General features: G+C 34.1%; 1 protein-coding gene across 1 annotated transcript in view; it reads right to left on the bottom strand.

Moving 5' to 3' along the window:
* CSMD3 (CUB and Sushi multiple domains 3) overlaps positions 1–18,073 on the bottom strand; it is a 1,213,223-nt gene that overhangs the window by 950,116 nt on the left and 245,034 nt on the right. The gene's annotated exons all lie outside the window — the stretch shown is intronic.

Raw genomic sequence — 18,073 nt, 5'->3', positions numbered from 1 at the left:
TTTGAACTGTGAGCAGGTGCTCAAGATATCTCAGATCATTTATTTCTTCCTGTGCATTAATGTCATCAATATTATCTGCCCCGTGCAAAATTTGTCTTGATATATCGTATTTTCAAAGGTTTATTTCATTGACTTCTATAAAAAAAAAAAAATAGATCTCCTGGATATTATTTTACTTACAGACTGTATTTGTTTGGATTAAATGTAACAAAAGAAGCCAGATCCAAAAGTGGTCTTCTAGTAAGTATATATATATATATATATATATAGTTACTATATATATATATATATATATATATATATAGTTACTAATTATTAAATATCTATCTATCTATCTATATATATATATATTAGTATTGTAGGCTCCAGACTAAAAGGAATATTCTTTTTTGTTTACTATAAGAAAACCAAAAGACTGCACTTTAAATATTCATTAATTTCTGTGTCTTAATAAACATCTAATTAAGCACATAAACATATGTATTTTTGAGATTTTCTAATGCAATTTATGAGGTTTCCTAATTTCCTAATGTAATGTTTCATGCAGAGAGGAGATTTGTCAACTGTTATGCTTTAACATGTGTTCATTATCCTGCAAAATATGCAAGGAGCAACAAATCTTTAGAGTTATCTCAAATTACAAATATACAATAATGGATGCAACTGTCTTACTATACTTGGAATCGAGAAAAGCATTTGCCATGATTGTTTTTTCCACCTTTAAAACATTACATTTTTATGCAATGCTGCTCTATAGTAGACAGGCAGAACATTCAGAAAATGCTACAAAATATAATTTTTTTTTAAAATAAAGTGGATGTGAAACCAAAACATGAAAAAAAATGGTGGATGTAATAATGATTTTAATGTATGTCAATATATAATAAATTGTGTTTGTAATTGCAGAAAGATCATATTAACCCACGCGTATAGGATGTCAAGAATAAAAAGTTGATTGCATTGCTATCACTGTGAAATATTTTGTTTAGCATAATCTTTGTGCACATTTCGATTTAAAAACAGGAAATGCATGAACATAAATGATAACTATTAAGCAAATTAGCAAAAACATAAAGCAAGTTGCAATAAACCAAAAAATATATAAAAATCCTAAAGTTTCAAGAAAGTAAAAGGGAGGTTGTAAATGTAATTTTTATGTTATGGTATCTACACATGTGTTGGAAATCAGAAACATTTACTGAATAATATAGTGGTAGCTTGACATTATGTCAAGGATAGTAGGGTTGCAAATTGATCCATGTTTTAATGATCCAACACATTTTTACAAACTTGTGATGAAGGTGTTAGTGTGTGGTTAATATATCCATCTGCTTAGCTGATATTATTTCTGTCACTTGTAATAAGGCTAGTGAAACAGATCCCTCTCTGAAATTGCTATTTTTATACCATATAACCAATGAGCTTAGCACGATATAATTGAATGTATTCTTAGAACAAATGATGTTGTGTAAATTCAGGAGTAAATGGAACATTAATATTAAAATTTTAATAACTTTCACAAAAATATGGTCCCAAAGTACCCTAATTTCAGGGCAAATGGAGTAACATCATCACTGCACTAGTTGCACTCTACAATTTGCCTACAGATTTAATATATTAAAAAAATATTTTGGCAAATAATGTATACACTCTGAAGACCACTCTTGACTTTGAATGAGCACCGCAAGAGATAGCCATGTGCCTTGGTGCTGAATATTTGTGTTTCCTTGTTCAAGGTTAAGACCATGTTCCTTCCTACTATGTGACATCAAAGCTATCCCACTCCTGAACTTAAAATGACAAGGAACAGTGCTGCAGAGACAGAAGTTATCCGAGCCTTTACCAGCTAATAAATCAGCTGTCAGAAACACCAGACTCGAGTAGTGTGGGAGAGACACCTTGCATTTTATAGAAACTAGATGGGAGCTGGAGACATCTGTCACATATTATTTGGATCATCACAGCATAGTGATCACAATGCCTGTTTTTTTATTTTAAGTTATTTTACTATTGAAGACAAAATTGAAAACAATAACATTGTTTTTTGTTTTATTTTTGAGTATTTTTTTAACATCAACAAATGAAGCTACACTGGTGAAATAGTTCTTCTTTCTTGATAATTTCATTTATTCCTACATTTCGTTCACCTAATATGTGATTTATTGTCAGTCTATATCTTAAAAAGAGAAAGTGAACTTTACATAAATAATAATTTTATGAATTTATTGAATACAGTTTTTGCTGAAAATGGCATTAAACTAGACTTGTGCATGGGAGAAAAATGTGGTTCATCTAAATCGATTTGTGCAGTCAAAATAAAATTTGTTCATGGCAGAACTACTTGGTTCATTTGAATCTTTTCATCCAGAAAAAAAAAAAAAATAGTACAGGTATTTTGAAATGTGTTCATATGGCATTTCACTGTGGATTAATTTTGCCCGTGCAAACTATTCGGGGAAATGTTTCAGACAAACCAAAAGGGCGTGAAAATGGGCTAATTTGTTTACTGCAAAATATAAATATTCTGTATAAATTTAGCAGTACACTGATAAGTGCATTTTCACGCCATTTGGATCACAGATCAAGTGAGGAAAAGTAAATTATATATTTATTATAACATATATCCAGGCTTGGCCCGGCACCCACTTTCCCGTCTTGCACTTGCCTTGGTGCACACTTTATGCCTTAGAATATTTCTCCAGAAAAGTGCTCTCAGAGGACTTCATTGTGCTAACAATAAACTTTATTGTGTAATAGTGGCACACATTCCAGTCAGGAATGATAAAAGTTCATATAGTACTGCAATGTTAACCGGAATGTGTACCACTATTACACAATAAAGATTATTGTTAGCACAATAAAGTCATGAGAGCACTTTTCTTTTTCCCTCTATTGATTATTTCTAACTTGATCTGTTAATAAATCAACAATTAGTGGCTGCCCCTAACTAAATATCATCTTTTTTCCCATCATTTTGCTCTGTGATTCGTCCATATGAGTTTGGAATTAAGAGTTGCTAAATGCCCAGAATTGGCTGCAGGAGCATTGTGTGCTGTGCATTTTGGCGAGAGTCCTGCTGCAAGATACTCATGCAGCCTGTCAGGCCCTGTAGGTCTTTGTAGATTTGAGACATGTCGGCCTGTATGGCAAGCAGTAAGCCAGCAGTTCTTTCATGACCACTGTGGTCACTGGGGATGATTCTGGCTTTGGGGGAGTCAGGAGAGAGGCCTGTAAGGCGGGTGGTTGCTCCATCTCTGCTCCAGTTGTAAAGTAATCTGAGATATCGCAGCAATCCTTGGCAGCAATCATTTGGACCTATGGCACTCTGCGCTTATCTCTAGAGATCGCTAATGTTCATGCTCTGCCGTGGCTTGTTGGGTTTGGGCTTTTTCATATTTCAAACCATCTTGCAGGCAGCAGCCTGGGAATCCATTTAATACCCTATATGTGGGCTGTGTAACAGGGGCAAAAGTGGCTGTTTGGTACGGAGTTCAGTCAACATCAGCACTTGTATAAATGTACCTTGTTACACCCCCAACTATCAATTAAACAACTAGACCTTTTGCTTCTTGGTAGTTGAACTCAGTGGGGCTAAACTCAAGAGGCAGCAATTGCTAAGAGCAAGTGCCCTGCAAAGACTTTTGATTTGCTGCAATGGGAAGTCTGTGATTGGACAGCCACAGAAAGTCTGGGCTAGGGAAAGTAGACAAGATAGACAAGATAGTTGCAGCTTTTGCATGCTGTTTTTAGATATATCCACAATAAACACAATGAATAATTAAATGCATACATATATTCATTGGGGTGTATCTACTAAAATGTGATTTTTATTTATTGTATGCATTTGGGCAGTAGAGTGCCCCTTTAAGTTTTGACATGCAAATGGACACTATGACATACTTATTAAGTACAGGTAAGCCAAATCATTCCCATTCTTTTTCCATGAGGTTCCTTTGTTAGTCTACATTGTTTAATTCCAACCAAATAATATATTTGAGCAGCTCCAAGTCATTGTAATTCTCATCCATACTTGTTGCCAGAAGAGGTTCCTTCTGATGGAATATAGCATATATTTTCCATCAATGATTACAAGGTATTTTTTTCCATGTGACCTTGACAGTTGTTACTTTTATTGTAGCCTTCGCAAAAATAAAAGTGAGCAGCAATATTCTCTGTGGAGAGCAGTGGCTTCCACTATGTTTTCTTCTTGTCCAACCCACACTTGTTTAGTTTTATGGTGGACTAATGGACAATGACAATAACTTAGACCCTTATCCACCATTAGCTTATTTTAGTGATCCCTGATATACTTTAATATTGCTTTTGGAGTGATTTCTGTGGAAAAGCAACTCTTGGGATGGGAAAACGGTTCAATGTTGGATTTTCTGTGTATACTATTTGGATGTGCATGGATTGAATATGGCCAAAAATCGATATGAGTCAATGAGTACACAGCCTATGTGACTTTTCAAAATAAATCTATTTGCTTGTTGCCATAAAGACCACAATATATGAGGTTTACAATTTGCATTGGATCTTTAGTTCTCGAAAAAATGGGAATATATTAATGTTAATGGATACACTCAAATAGTTGAAAAATTTGACCATAAGTCTAAATGTAACTCAACATGACATAATTGGTGCTGTAAGAAAAAAGTTCAAAATTAGCAGTAATGTATGTTTGCACGTGGCATGTGTTTTGTGTGTACAAATCTACAAATAATGAAATTATAATAAATGGTGAAATTCATATGCAGAAAATTATTTTATTTTCATTGTTTTCAAATAAGTTAAAATATACACCATTACTAATTTATTCTCCCATTTTTTTCTCATTCAATATAAATATACTGGATATGTCTGGGAATCCCTTCTCACTCCTAGGATGATGCTATAGAACCAACTACATGTATCTTCCTAATGCCATCATTCATCCCAGGAATGTGAATTGCATCACATATAAAATCAGCAAGCATCAAAGAGAGAAAATAAGAAAGAACCATAAATAAATCTCGAGATAGTACATTGCATCAATTTATTTCTCATCAGAAAAAAAGTGCTCCACAAAACCGTAGAGGTAGCATGCAAAGAGAAGATAAAAATGATAGGACATTTTGTGCAAGATATGTATTAAAATAAATGCCATAAGCATGCATTCCTTATCAATCATTGCTCACTTTTCGGATATATTATACATTATGTTAGAAGAATCACTATATAAGAGATTTGAATCATTTCAATTAATTTAAATTTAAATAGCAATGCTACATCTACCAATGTTAATACTATAACTACTACTAAATATATTATTAAAAACAATATAAAACATAAGATACATTTAAAAAATGTTTATGTTTTTTTATGTCATTATTTTGTCTTTGCTGTCCCTGGTATCCTTGTTTTATCATTTTGATAGACTTATATATATTCTATATAATTTATTAACTAATTTAACCTGATGAAACTTTGAATCATAATGTTTTTGCTGAGTAATCAGAATGGACCATCTGCTTTTGAATTTGGAGCTGAATAAGACCCCTAGTAGAAAGAGAGTGCTCTACAAAGCTGTAGCGCTAACATGCAAAAAGACGATAACATGTAGAAGAAACTGCATGAAACACATGCATTAAAATGTATCCCACAAGCATGCATTCATTATCAATGCTAATTTTTAGGATGCAATATACATTTTGTTAGAAGAATGACTATACAAGAGATGTGAATCATTTCAATTCATTTCAATTTAAATTGCAATGCTACGTCTATCAATTTTAAGTTCATAATTCCTACTAAAAATAATATTATGAAACACAATATAAAACGGGAGATAAATATAACAATTAGACTTGAAGTAGTTTTACAGGTTTTTTTGTCCATGTTTTTATCTTTGCAGTCTGGTATCCTTGTTTTATAAATTGGATATACTGTTTCAGTATATATATTCCATTAAATGTATCAATTCATTTAACTACGCTGATGAAATAAATGCAGAATCATAATGTTTCTGCTGAGTAATCAGATCGGACCATCTGCTTTTGAATTGGGAGCTGAATGAGAAAACTAATAAAGCAAATATAAAGCTGTCAAGGTTTATAATAATCAAACACTAACGTGCGTACATTGAAACTGCAAAAGGAAATTGCCTAGGACTAAGATTCTTACATCCTCCTGGATAGAACATTGGACTAATAATAGTATGGAATACTGAAAACCCCAAAACATGTGGCACAATAATTTTAATTAGCAATATAATTTGACAGTTGTGTGCTTGAGGTTCCAATTATACATACATAGTTTGACCATTCAATGGCATCCTGACTATTTGTACGGTATTTGACCTTTTTAAGAAAACTGATCAACACATTGATTAACCTGAGGGGGCAGAATGTAAATTATATGTATTATATTCTACAGCACGTTTTTCACAGTCTTGCACCTCACCAAATTAATGACTAAGACAAATAAGAACAAAAAACAAAAACATCTAGTGAACTATATGACACGGTATTTTAACTCAGCTCATTGCCTAGCATAGAAGTATTCAACAAGTGGCACTCCAGATGTTGTGGACCTCATCTCCCTTGATGCTTTGACAGCATTGTGGCTGTAAGAGCAATATGGGAGATGTAGTCCACAAAATCTGTAGAGCCAAAGGTTGCCTATTAGTGACCTAGCATATTGCCAAACATTTCAGTAAAATTAAAAGAATCAACCATATTAATTCTAAATGAAAATAAATAAAAATTAAAAGGTGCAACTGGAAAGTAAAGTGCACTTACGTGCTAGAAACACTTATTAAAAGACATACAAAATACTAAAGTTTTTAGCCATTTTTCAAAACATCATACCCTTATATGCTTGTTTTTGTTTGATTTTTTTTACTTTGTAGGTACTGTAGTATCTTATCCGCAACTTCATTTTGGCCACATCTTATATATTCAGTAATACAGATTGCTAAAAGTATTATAATAACACCAAGTTCTTTATTTAACCAAATGGTTATATAATGAGAAGGAAGAAAAGCACAATAACTAACATGTTTTGCATTTTTTTACTGATTACTCATGTAATATATATATATATAAATGAAGTGAAACAGTTAATAAAAAATAGACGTATAAAAACAAAAGCCGGTGCTCATACACGTGTTAACAGAGAGCTCTACAGACATGATACCAGGGATTTCCCCAGTCAAAGCTGATTTCTCAAAGTCATTAAAAGGCCACCGCTTAGGAGACTGACGAAGAACTACACTGCTTACATTATCCCATAGCTCTACTGCACATTAAGTGAGAGAGTAGATTATATTATTAGACAGGATGTGCCTGATTTATCAGGTGGGCAGGTATCTCTTAGTAACCCTAACAGCTACCGATGCTTCAAGATGTTGAGAAGAAAGTAAGGTTGCCTCTTGGTTCTTGATCTTAATAACTCGGTTATTTTTTAACACAATTTATGTTTACTGGTTGTTTGACAGCCAACTTTTAATATTAGTTGCTGTTTTGGAAACTCAACTACTATTCAATATCAAACCAGCATCACAATTACCTGACGGCCACTTTGTTGGTGCAAGACAGCTTACTTTAGACTTTTTACATCTGCTTGAATAGCTAAATTTTCCCCTTACTTGGCTATTTGGGAATAGCACAAGAATGGCTTTCCAGGAAGCAGACATCTTGAATAAGTTCGTAGTAAGATCAGTTCTAAGATCTGACCCCAGTGGATAGACCCATATGTTTTAATACTTGCAACTATTTCAAAAATGCTTTAACCATTCTGTTAGTAAAAGAACCCTGTGGCATTTTTTTTTCATCTCTTCAAACAAATGTATTTCTATAATAATTTATTTGCAACTGGTGTACATGGTAGAACCACTGCAAATCAAATGTGGTCACAGGAAATCTATTTCTTGGAAATGTACAGCTGTTCTTTCAAGTATCAACTGTATTCAAACACTGAGCAATCCAATATTCAATTTGTTATGTAGGTTTTGTGATAAATTCAGCAAGGTCAGGCTTGTTTTTAAACTTCAGTTCCCTTCATGTCTTTAGATTTCACACGTTAACGTGTGTCAGATGTGTACTCCAGAACCGTTTTCTCTAGGCCAAAACCTTGTGTTTGTAAAATGCTTCCCTTGATTTAACTTTATTAGAACATACAATAACATTATTTGCTGCAATGTTCTCTTTGAAGTTACAGTTTCATTTACTGCATTCTGTTTGATGTGGTGAAATTCTATCTTTTTACAATAGTATAAATTATGTAAGGTAATTTTAAAAGGTAGTATATTGTGAGCATAGCAAACATGAAAAAAATAAAAAATCTACTGTATGACTAGTTACTAAACATTTGTGAAGAACATAATGTGTTGTTTATAAATACTTTGTGGAGCTGTATTGCAATTACTGATGTAAAAGAAAGAAAATATAATGGGAGGATGAGAGATAATGTCAAGTTCAGTAACTAATTATAGAATAATCGGTGTGTCAAGAAATTTACACACACTTTATGTATCTATATATACATATATAGATACATAAAGTGTGTGTAAATTTAAGGTCCAAATATATGTACATGGACCTTTCTGTCTGGCTCTTTATCTGTCTTATCTGTCTATGTAGGCACATATATTATATTTGCACAGTTGTTGGATCAGCGCTTAGTGACCAGTAGACAGCTAGGATAAATGGGAAGTGGGCCACAACCTAAGGGTTCCCTCACAGACCATCAAAAGAAAATACAAATGTAAAAACAGAAATTATAGGTCGCGCCACAAAAATGATATGATATGATAAAATCAATGCGTACTTACATAAAATTGATAAATAAGAATAAAGTCCTAATTAAAAGGTATATGAATAAAAAATAGTCCAAGTTGATTGAAGAGATGAGTACGTTCGGAAGATCTTATAGGTTCTAAGATAGTCAGATGTCCGGATGACGTGGAAGCATGCAAATGAGAGAAAGATTCCAATAGTGTAAAACTATTTCCGGTAGTGAAGAGACAAAGTATAATAATGATAAAATTCCTCCTACTCACCTATTTAAGAGTTAGTGCCAGCTCAGGTGTAAACAGCATTCAGTGCCGTTGATCTCCCACTGGTAGGATATATGTGTTGGTAGGTGGTGAAGTTCCTTGGTATTGGGAAAGAAAAAAATAAAACCAAATAGTGTTCTCTGTATGCAATAATAGATAGTTGGTATTTTAAAGGTTTAATACTCACATGTAGGTGGGCAGGATATACTGCTCACTTTAATAGCGTAGGTGGTATTGCCATTTGATAAAGCCCTGTGTTGGCAAAACATGTTAGGCTGTTTTTCTTTACTGCTTTTACTCTTTTTTTATTATATTTCATTAAAGGAATATTGGCCCCTTATATTTTGACAGTGCCATATACCTGTCTTATATATTATTTTATTTATTTTTTAACCTGGTCATCAAGTACTCTGAAGTACCCACTCAAGAATCCTAGGTGTCATTTTACCACCTAAGCTATTAAAGTGAGCAGCATATCCTGCTCACCTACATGTGAGTATTAAACCTTTAAAATACCAACTATCTATTATTGCATACAGAGAGCACTATTTGGTTTTATTTTTTTCTTTCCCCATACTTTGGACCTTCACCACCTACCAACACCTATATCCTACCAGTGGGGGATCAACACCACTGAATGCTGTTTACACCTGAGCTGGCACTAGCTCTTAAATAGGTGAGTAGGAGGAATATTATCATTATTATACTTTGTCTCTTCACTACCGGAAATAGTTTTACACTATTGGAATCTTTCTCTCATTTGCATTCTTCCACGTCATCCGGACATCTGACTATCTTAGAACCTATAAGATCTTGCGAACTTACTCATCTCGTCAATCAACTTGGACTATTTTTTATTCATATACCTTTTAATAAGAACTTTATTCTGATTTATCAATTTTATGTAAGTACGCATTGATTTTATTATATTTTATCATTTTTGTGGCGCGACCTATAATTTCTGTTTTTACATATATATTATATACAGACACTCCTCACCTACTGACCGGGTTCCGTTCTTATGACCTGGTTGTAAAACGAATTGGTTGGTAAGTGAGGATGCAATACAGAGCATGCGCACCAGTGCAGGTCTATGTTTGGGTAAATTATCCAGAACATAGAATAGATGGATGTCCTGCTCTGGTGTGTTTTTCTATGTTCGGGAAAATTTCCCTGAACATAGAATAGAGGGATTCCCTGTTCTGGTGCGCTTGTCAGAGCAGGGAATCCCTCTAATCTATGTTCACGGGAAATTACCCAAACATAGACCAGTTTTTTAACGTGGGGAATCCCTTGAATCCCCACGCTAAAGAGCTGGTCATAAGTGCAAGCCATAGTAAAACAGGTAGGTTATAAAGTGAGGACCCCCTGTATATATATAGTGTAGAAGTGTAGATTGGATTAGCCATATTAGTCAAGTAGACAGGATGCCAAAATACCAGAGTACTGCAGTATGCAATTATACCTTTTTTATTGGACTAATATAATATTTCAAAGATAAGCTTCAGATAGTTTTCCTCTCTTCCTCAGGTCTGAAGCAATACTGATCAATCTGATAGCGTTTAACTCTTAAAACAACTAATGTAAGAGAAGGGGAGGGAGGAGGTCGGGTGAGTGGTGTGTCATAAATAGCAGAAGATGGGTCTGAAAGTGAAAGGTGCAAGGCTGGCTGAGAATTGCCAGAAAATTAAATAAACAGAGGAGAGTCAATAAGCCAGTTGAAAAGAAACAAAAACAAGAAAACAGCAGAGTAGGGCATGCAAGTATAGCTGCATATATGCATGTAAATAAATTGATCCAATAAAGGTGAAGCGAGAATATTAAAAAAGAACTATATAAGACATTAAGATGTGTGTTTATTTAAAGTTTTGGTAGTGTGTGAGAAAGCAAGAATCTACATTAAGTCCTTCATTTCTGGTGTTGAAATGTGTGATCATTTTCATCTCAAATGTCTTTCGTTCATGAGAAGCTTTGAAATTCCATTTAAGAACATTAATCCTGAGGTTCTGGATGGAGTGACCAGTTTGGGTGAAGTGATGACCAACAGGGGTACACTATCCGTTTTCCTTGTAGTTCTTGAATGAGTCTCTGTGTAGATTCATTCTGAGATGCAGCTTAAGGCCAGTTCTTCCAATGGAGCAACCTTTGTCACACACTGTACACTATATCATGTACACCACATTCGCAGATGTGCACAAATATGATCCCTTAATGTTGTATGATTTGTTATTTTGTCTGGCTGTGTTATTGCCACATATATGTTGACACAGTTTGCAGAGTGATTTGTTGCATCATACAGGGCCATTCTGTGTGAGCTCCTGTTCTGTGGTCAATTTGCTGTGGACTAATCTCTGTTTTAGGTTAGGCGGTTGTTTGAATGCTAGTATGAAATATTCCTTTGAGTGTGGGGTCCTCTGAAATTAATAGTTGTAGCTCTTTAATAATTTAACTTACTCCTACTAGAGTTGGGCTGTATGCAACTACTAGAAGGATTATTGATTTGTTTTCATTTTCTTTCTTTGTAGGAGCCTTTCCCATGGTGTTTTTAGAGCAGATTTTATTTTTTTAGATCTTGTAGAATCTTATAGACAGAAAACACTTAAACAATCATATCTCTCCAGTGGTATTTGGTGGAGGTTGCATTGGAGTGAAATTCACAGGATGCATGTGTATTATAATGCATACCCTATGCTAATCTCTCAACCAAGTCTATCTGTGATAATTAGTAATATAGCAAATCTTAAACAACAGAAATTATATTGATCCTGCCACTTGCGTTTAAACATATTGGGCATCTCTTGTAACTTCTATTCTAACAAAAGTATAGCAAAATTATAATGTGACAATATCATCAGGAAAACTACCTGTACACGAAAATAAATATTTTTAATTGATTTATTTGCAAATAAAATATATCTATTTAAATTGGAATTTCAGGTCAACAAATTATTTTTACAAACATAAACTTTTATGTAAAATCAATTGTTAACAATTACACCATGCTCTTCTGTTCTTTTACGTACAAATTAATAGGGTTATTTTCAGTTTTAGAGTGGATGTATGTGATGTTATTTTTATTTTGAATTTAATGTTGTATTGAGCAGTTAGGCATAAAGTAAAATTATAAAGGTAAATCTAAAGTAAGTGAGCCATGCTGTTTTAGGGCAAGATAAGGTAAATTGTTAATGCTCCGTATTACATTTTCCATATTTTAAGAATTAGAAACAAGCTTACATGTAGTAAAACCTCTATCATTTTTTAAAATGTATAATTATTAATTGAACAATATATTAAAGTTGGAAAAATAATCTACAACAGCAGCAAACCTCTTGGATCATTGGCAGGATAGTATCAGCAAAGCAGCCTGAATCCAACACAAATATAATTTTTATTGTACAATAGGACATAACAGAGAAATGTGTAAAAAAAAAAAAAAAAAAATTAAATGGGTGGGGGGCCACCCTGATGCATTTTGTGCAAAAATATTCATTTAAACTTTTAAACACTTCATTAAGGTCCTTTTGCATTAAAAACAGCAGTTTAATTGTCCAATCGAGTACTTCCGTATAAATGTCTCCGTTGTGACTTGGGTTCAATAAATGTTTTATAGCTCACATTTATATAGGATCCAAACTACTTTGCTAATGACTGCCTTCCAGCGGTCTAGAATGGTCTGACCCAAGCTCCTGAGGTATATATTTAATCAAGTTTTACAGCCAGGTAGTTGACAGCTTACAAACATATGATTTTTGGAAAAATAATCTCGTATTCAGTATTTGGTTAATTTGTGTCCAAATGGTCTATATGTTGTCAACTGATTCTCAACTCACTCTTCGCTCTTAACTCATATACACCTTTTAAATTAAGCAATTCAAGCTATTGAAATATGCTACTCTTATTAATTGCGAATTTGCTATTTATCTAGGTGCAAAAATAAATACATGAATAAATATTATGTATTTCTAAATAAAACTATTAAAACCATATTTTTTTTTTAAAGAAATTGGACTCTTAAATCTCCATGTAGGTAATTAACAGAGTCTATTGCATTAAATATAACTATTGTATAGAGGTTATTCATCAAAGTGCTAGTCAGGTTTTAGTCAGTAAAAATGTTCATGGAGAAATGTTATATCATTTTCACGACCAGCTATTTCTTTATATCAAGGTACCTTTTCAATGACACGATTCATCCTTTATCCTTTAACATCAATGTGTCAAGGTACTTTACATGTATTTAATGTCTTGAACATTATCTTCTCATTGGGGAAAAGGGAATCAGAGAAGTTAATCAACACACATTTTAGAATTAGATATAAAAATATGACTATGTATCTAACCTCAAATTTATTTGTACTTAAACTTTAAAGACTGTGAATTAACTTATAGAAAGTCACTTTGTAAAAAAAATAATTATATATATTTTTTAATCCGTTTACTTTTCATTTCTGTTTTGTTGCAGATCCACAAAAAATAAAAAAAACAAAAAAACAATGATAATTTTATGTATTTTGCATTTTCCAAGTGTAAATGCTGATACAATTTTAATATTAAACTGCAATAATAAAAACAAAAGCTATAACTTTGTCCTTGCAGTTGAAAATATTATTAGCTGTAAAAATAACAAACAGTGCAATAGCTAGCAATATTCAATTTCATTTTTCATGCTCATACATAAAATGTAATAACCTGTCACTTTAATGTTACAAATATCATTCTCGTTAAAATTAATTTTAATATTATCTAATATGCCGGGTAAAAACAGCTTGCACTAGAACAATATTTTTAGCGAAATTATTAAGATGCTAGGAAGAAACAAATATCTATTTCTATACCCAATAGATGAATCTTGTAAAGGTCAGTTGATACTGTCAGAAGCTTGCTTCTCAGGCTAAAATAAACATGTTGCTTTGAGAAAACATTATTGGAACAAGACAACATGCATGTGTAATGCTTCAGGGAAGAGCGTATATGTCTTACATAGTACAGTTGGGAATGGGCTTGTGATGAAGGCTAAAAGTCATACTGGATATATGGCTTTAAGGCGTCTCTTATGCAGTAGTTCAAATATAAAAGCTGTTATGAGGAACCTTTACTAAGTGTTATTATTGTCCTGGTATTAGAATTAGGTTTCTGTAACAAGCAAACATGGTGTCATTTCTCTCACTGAAAGTAAGTGAATAGATGAAATTATCTATGAGATACAGTTGCAAGAAAAAGTATGTGAACCCTTTCGAATGATATGGATTTCTGCACAAATTGGTCATAAAATGTGATCTGATCATCATCTAAGTCAAAACAATAGACAATCACAGTCTGCTTAAACTAATAACACACAAAGAATGAAATGTTGCCATGTTTTTATTGAACACACCATGTAAACATTCACAGTGCAGGTGGAAAAAGTATGTGAACCCTTGGATTTAATAACAGGTTGAATCTCCTTTGGCAGCAATAACTTCAACCAAACGTTTCCTATAGTTGCAGATCAGACGTGCACAACGGTCAGGAGTAATTCTTGACCATTCCTCTTTACAGAACTGTTTCAGTTCAGCAATATTCTTGGGATGTCAGGTGTGAATCGCTTTCTTGAGGTCATGCCACAGCATCTCAATCGGGTTGAGGTCAGGACTCTGACTGGGCCACTTCAGAAGGCGTATTTTCTTCTGTTTAAGCCATTCTGTTGTTGATTTACTTCTATGCTTTGGGTCATTGTCCTGTTGCAACACTCATCTTCTGTTGAGCTTCAGCTGGTAGTCAGGTGGCCTTAAGTTCTCCTGCACAATGTCTGGATAAACTTGGGAATTCATTTTTCCTTCGATGATAGCAATCCGTCCAGGCCCTGACGCAGCAAAGCAGCCCCAAACCGTGATGCCCCCACCACCATACTTCACAGTTGGGATCAGGTTTTGATGTTGGTGTGCCTCTTGTTCGCCACACATAGTGTTGTGTGTTTCTTACAAACAACTCAACTTTGGTTTCATCTGTCCACAGAATATTTTGCCAGTACTGCTGTGGAACATCCAGGTGCTCTTGTGCAAACTGTAAACGTGCAGCAATGTTTTGTTTGGACAGCAGTGGCTTCCTCTGTGGTATCCTCCCATGAAATCCATTCTTGTTTAGTGTTTTACGTATTGTAGATTCGCTAACAGGGATGTTAGCATTTGCCATTGACTTTTGTAAGTCTTTAGCTGACACTCTAGGATTCGTCTTCACCTCATTGAGCAGTCTGCGCTGTGTGCTTGCAGTCATCTTTACAGGACTGCCACTCCTAGGGAGAGTAGCAGCAGTGCTAAACTTTCTCCATTTATAGACAATTTGTCTTACCATGGACTGATGAACAGCAAGGCTTTTGGAGATACTTTTATAACCCTTTCCAGCTTTATGCAAGTCAACAATTCTTAATCGTAGGTCTTCTGAGAGCTCTTTTGTGCAAGGCATCATTCACATCAGTCAATGCTTCTTGTGAAAAGCAAACCCAGAACTGGTGTGTGTTTTTTATAGGGCAGGGCAGCTGTAACCAACACCTCAAATCTCATCTCATTGATTGGACTCCAGTTGGCCGACATCTCACTCCAATTAGCTCTTGGAGATGTCATAAGTCTAGGGGTTCACATACTTTTTCCACCTGCACTGTGAATGTTTACATGGTGTGTTCAATAAAAACATGGCAACATTTCATTCTTTGTGTGTTATTAGTTTAAGCAGACTGTGTCTATTGTTTTGACTTAGATGATGATCAGATCACATTTATGACAAATTTCTGCAGAAATCCATATCATTCTAAAGGGTTAACATACTTTTTCTTGCAACTGTATTATCTTTCATGTGATCAGTGCCGTCATTGAAATCGTGTATTAAATTTAATAAGTGCACATACAAGAATCATGTTGTATTATTCACATAGACTCACTGTCCTATTGCCTAGGTACAGAAAGTAACCTAATATTAAATCCAATGACTGCCCACAAATTGCTATTAATTTAATAAATTTATCAGGAAGTGCCTATTCTTACACTACCCCAAGGATATATGCTCCAATTGCACCCCTGAGTAGGATCCCAGCTATACCGTTACTTAGAACCAATGCTATTTAATGTAGCATTGTTTCTTTATGCAATATTACATCCATAACCCTCTCAGTGGAACTCCCGCAGCTAAGAATGCAGCTTCATGCAATGAAGCACTCCCCAAGACACACCTGGTTCAATGAACTGATATATTTCTCTTGTTCTGAGCTAATATGTTTCTACTACTGTAGCTGTCTCTACTCTCCACCAGTAGTATTTGGAGTATTGACATTGTATCGTACTTGTTATTGAAAACTTTATTAAGCAAAAAACACATTTATATACATACTCAAGAAAGTAAAAGCCTTTCATGAAAAAATTATATTAAAAGAAAGATTGTAAAAAACAAAAGAGAACATGTATTCTAAATTGTCCTGCAAAATAATTTAAAATGAAGGTAGTTTAAGGACCTCCTAATCCTAATCTGTCTGTCTATCTATCTATCTGTCTATCATCGATCTATCCATCCATGTGTATGTTTGACTTTACCTGTCCAAAAATCCATCTTTATATGATTTAAAATCCTTTAAATCATACACATTGAGATAAATAGGCAAGGTTAGCCATTACTCTCCGAATGCACACCAACTACAGAGATATTCTTCTTTTTTTTATTAAAATTAGTTGCTTGAAACCTTGCAAAAATAATGGAAAATTATAATCTAAAATCCCAGACTGGAAACGTTCTACTGTTATTTTTTTACATATTGCAGCTTGTGAAAGCTTTCTTATGCATACATCATATTCCACATTTAAAATATATAAAAGTTAGAAATACATATACATGTTTGTCGAATTCATAGACTTATATGTTTACATAAAATGGCCTTTAAAGCATACATTTTTAAATAGCATAAAAGGGTATCATTTTTAATTGAACAGATATTTAAAATTAGATGAACTATACTCTACACTCAAAATGGATCATTGCACAACCTTTCTAAGCATGGTATGTGCCATGTGGCATGTAAGATTATATTATATTAATGATATAACATACTCTTTAATTTCATTTAAGATCCCCAGATAGTATCAGGAGTGTAAAAAATGTAGGTCACCAGTTGGATAACAATACTCTGCAGCATGAGTTTCCAACAATGTCCTTCTAGTGTTTTTGGAATAGAATCCCCAATTACCATATACATCCCCATCAAAGCTATGGTAATGTTAAATTAACAACAGTTGAACACAGAAGATGCAAGTCTACTCTACAGTTAAACAAATACAGCAAAAAGAAAATCCTATATTTTTTTATTCCTGTTTAGAATCAATAATTGTAACAAAAGTAGCTATTATTATTGTGACAGTAACCCTTATGACTGAATTGTAATTACCGTATTTTTCGCTCCATAAGACGCACTTTTTTTCCCCTCAAAAGTGAGCGGAAATGTCTGTGCGTCTTATGGAGCGAATATGAAGCTTTACTTACCTGTCTTGTAGCGTGGGCCGGCTTCACAGCGCGCACCGCGGTACAGGAACTTCAATTTCAGGTTCCGGTTTCCGGCGGGACTGAAAGGAAATGCGCACTCAATGTGCACACTTCCTTTCAGTCCCGCCGGAAACCGGAACCTGAAATTGAAGTTCCAGTACCGCGGTGTGCGCTGTAAGGCCAACCCACGCTACAAGACAGGTAAGTAATTATGGGACAAGGGAAGGGGAGGGGGACAGTATGGGAGAGGAGAGAACACTATGGGAGGGGGGAAGACTATGTGAAAGGGGGGAGAAGACTATGGGAGGGGGGGAGAAGACTATGGGAGAGGGGGGGTGAGAACACTATGGGTCAGGGGAGAAAAAAATATTCTGAACAAACTGTCCCATAGTAAGAAACACTATGGGACAGTTTGTTCAGAATATTTTTTTTTCTGGGTTTCTTCCTCTAAAAACTAGGTGCGTCTTATGGTATGGTGCACCTTATGGAGCGAAAAATACGGTAGTAGCTTTTTTTTATCAGTTTGTAAACAATGTG

This window comes from Pelobates fuscus, chromosome 4 (genome assembly GCF_036172605.1).
Source record: "Pelobates fuscus isolate aPelFus1 chromosome 4, aPelFus1.pri, whole genome shotgun sequence".
Lineage (NCBI taxonomy): Eukaryota > Metazoa > Chordata > Amphibia > Anura > Pelobatidae > Pelobates > Pelobates fuscus.
Note: the sequence above shows the minus strand (reverse complement) of the source record. Positions and strands in the feature narration are given on the sequence as shown.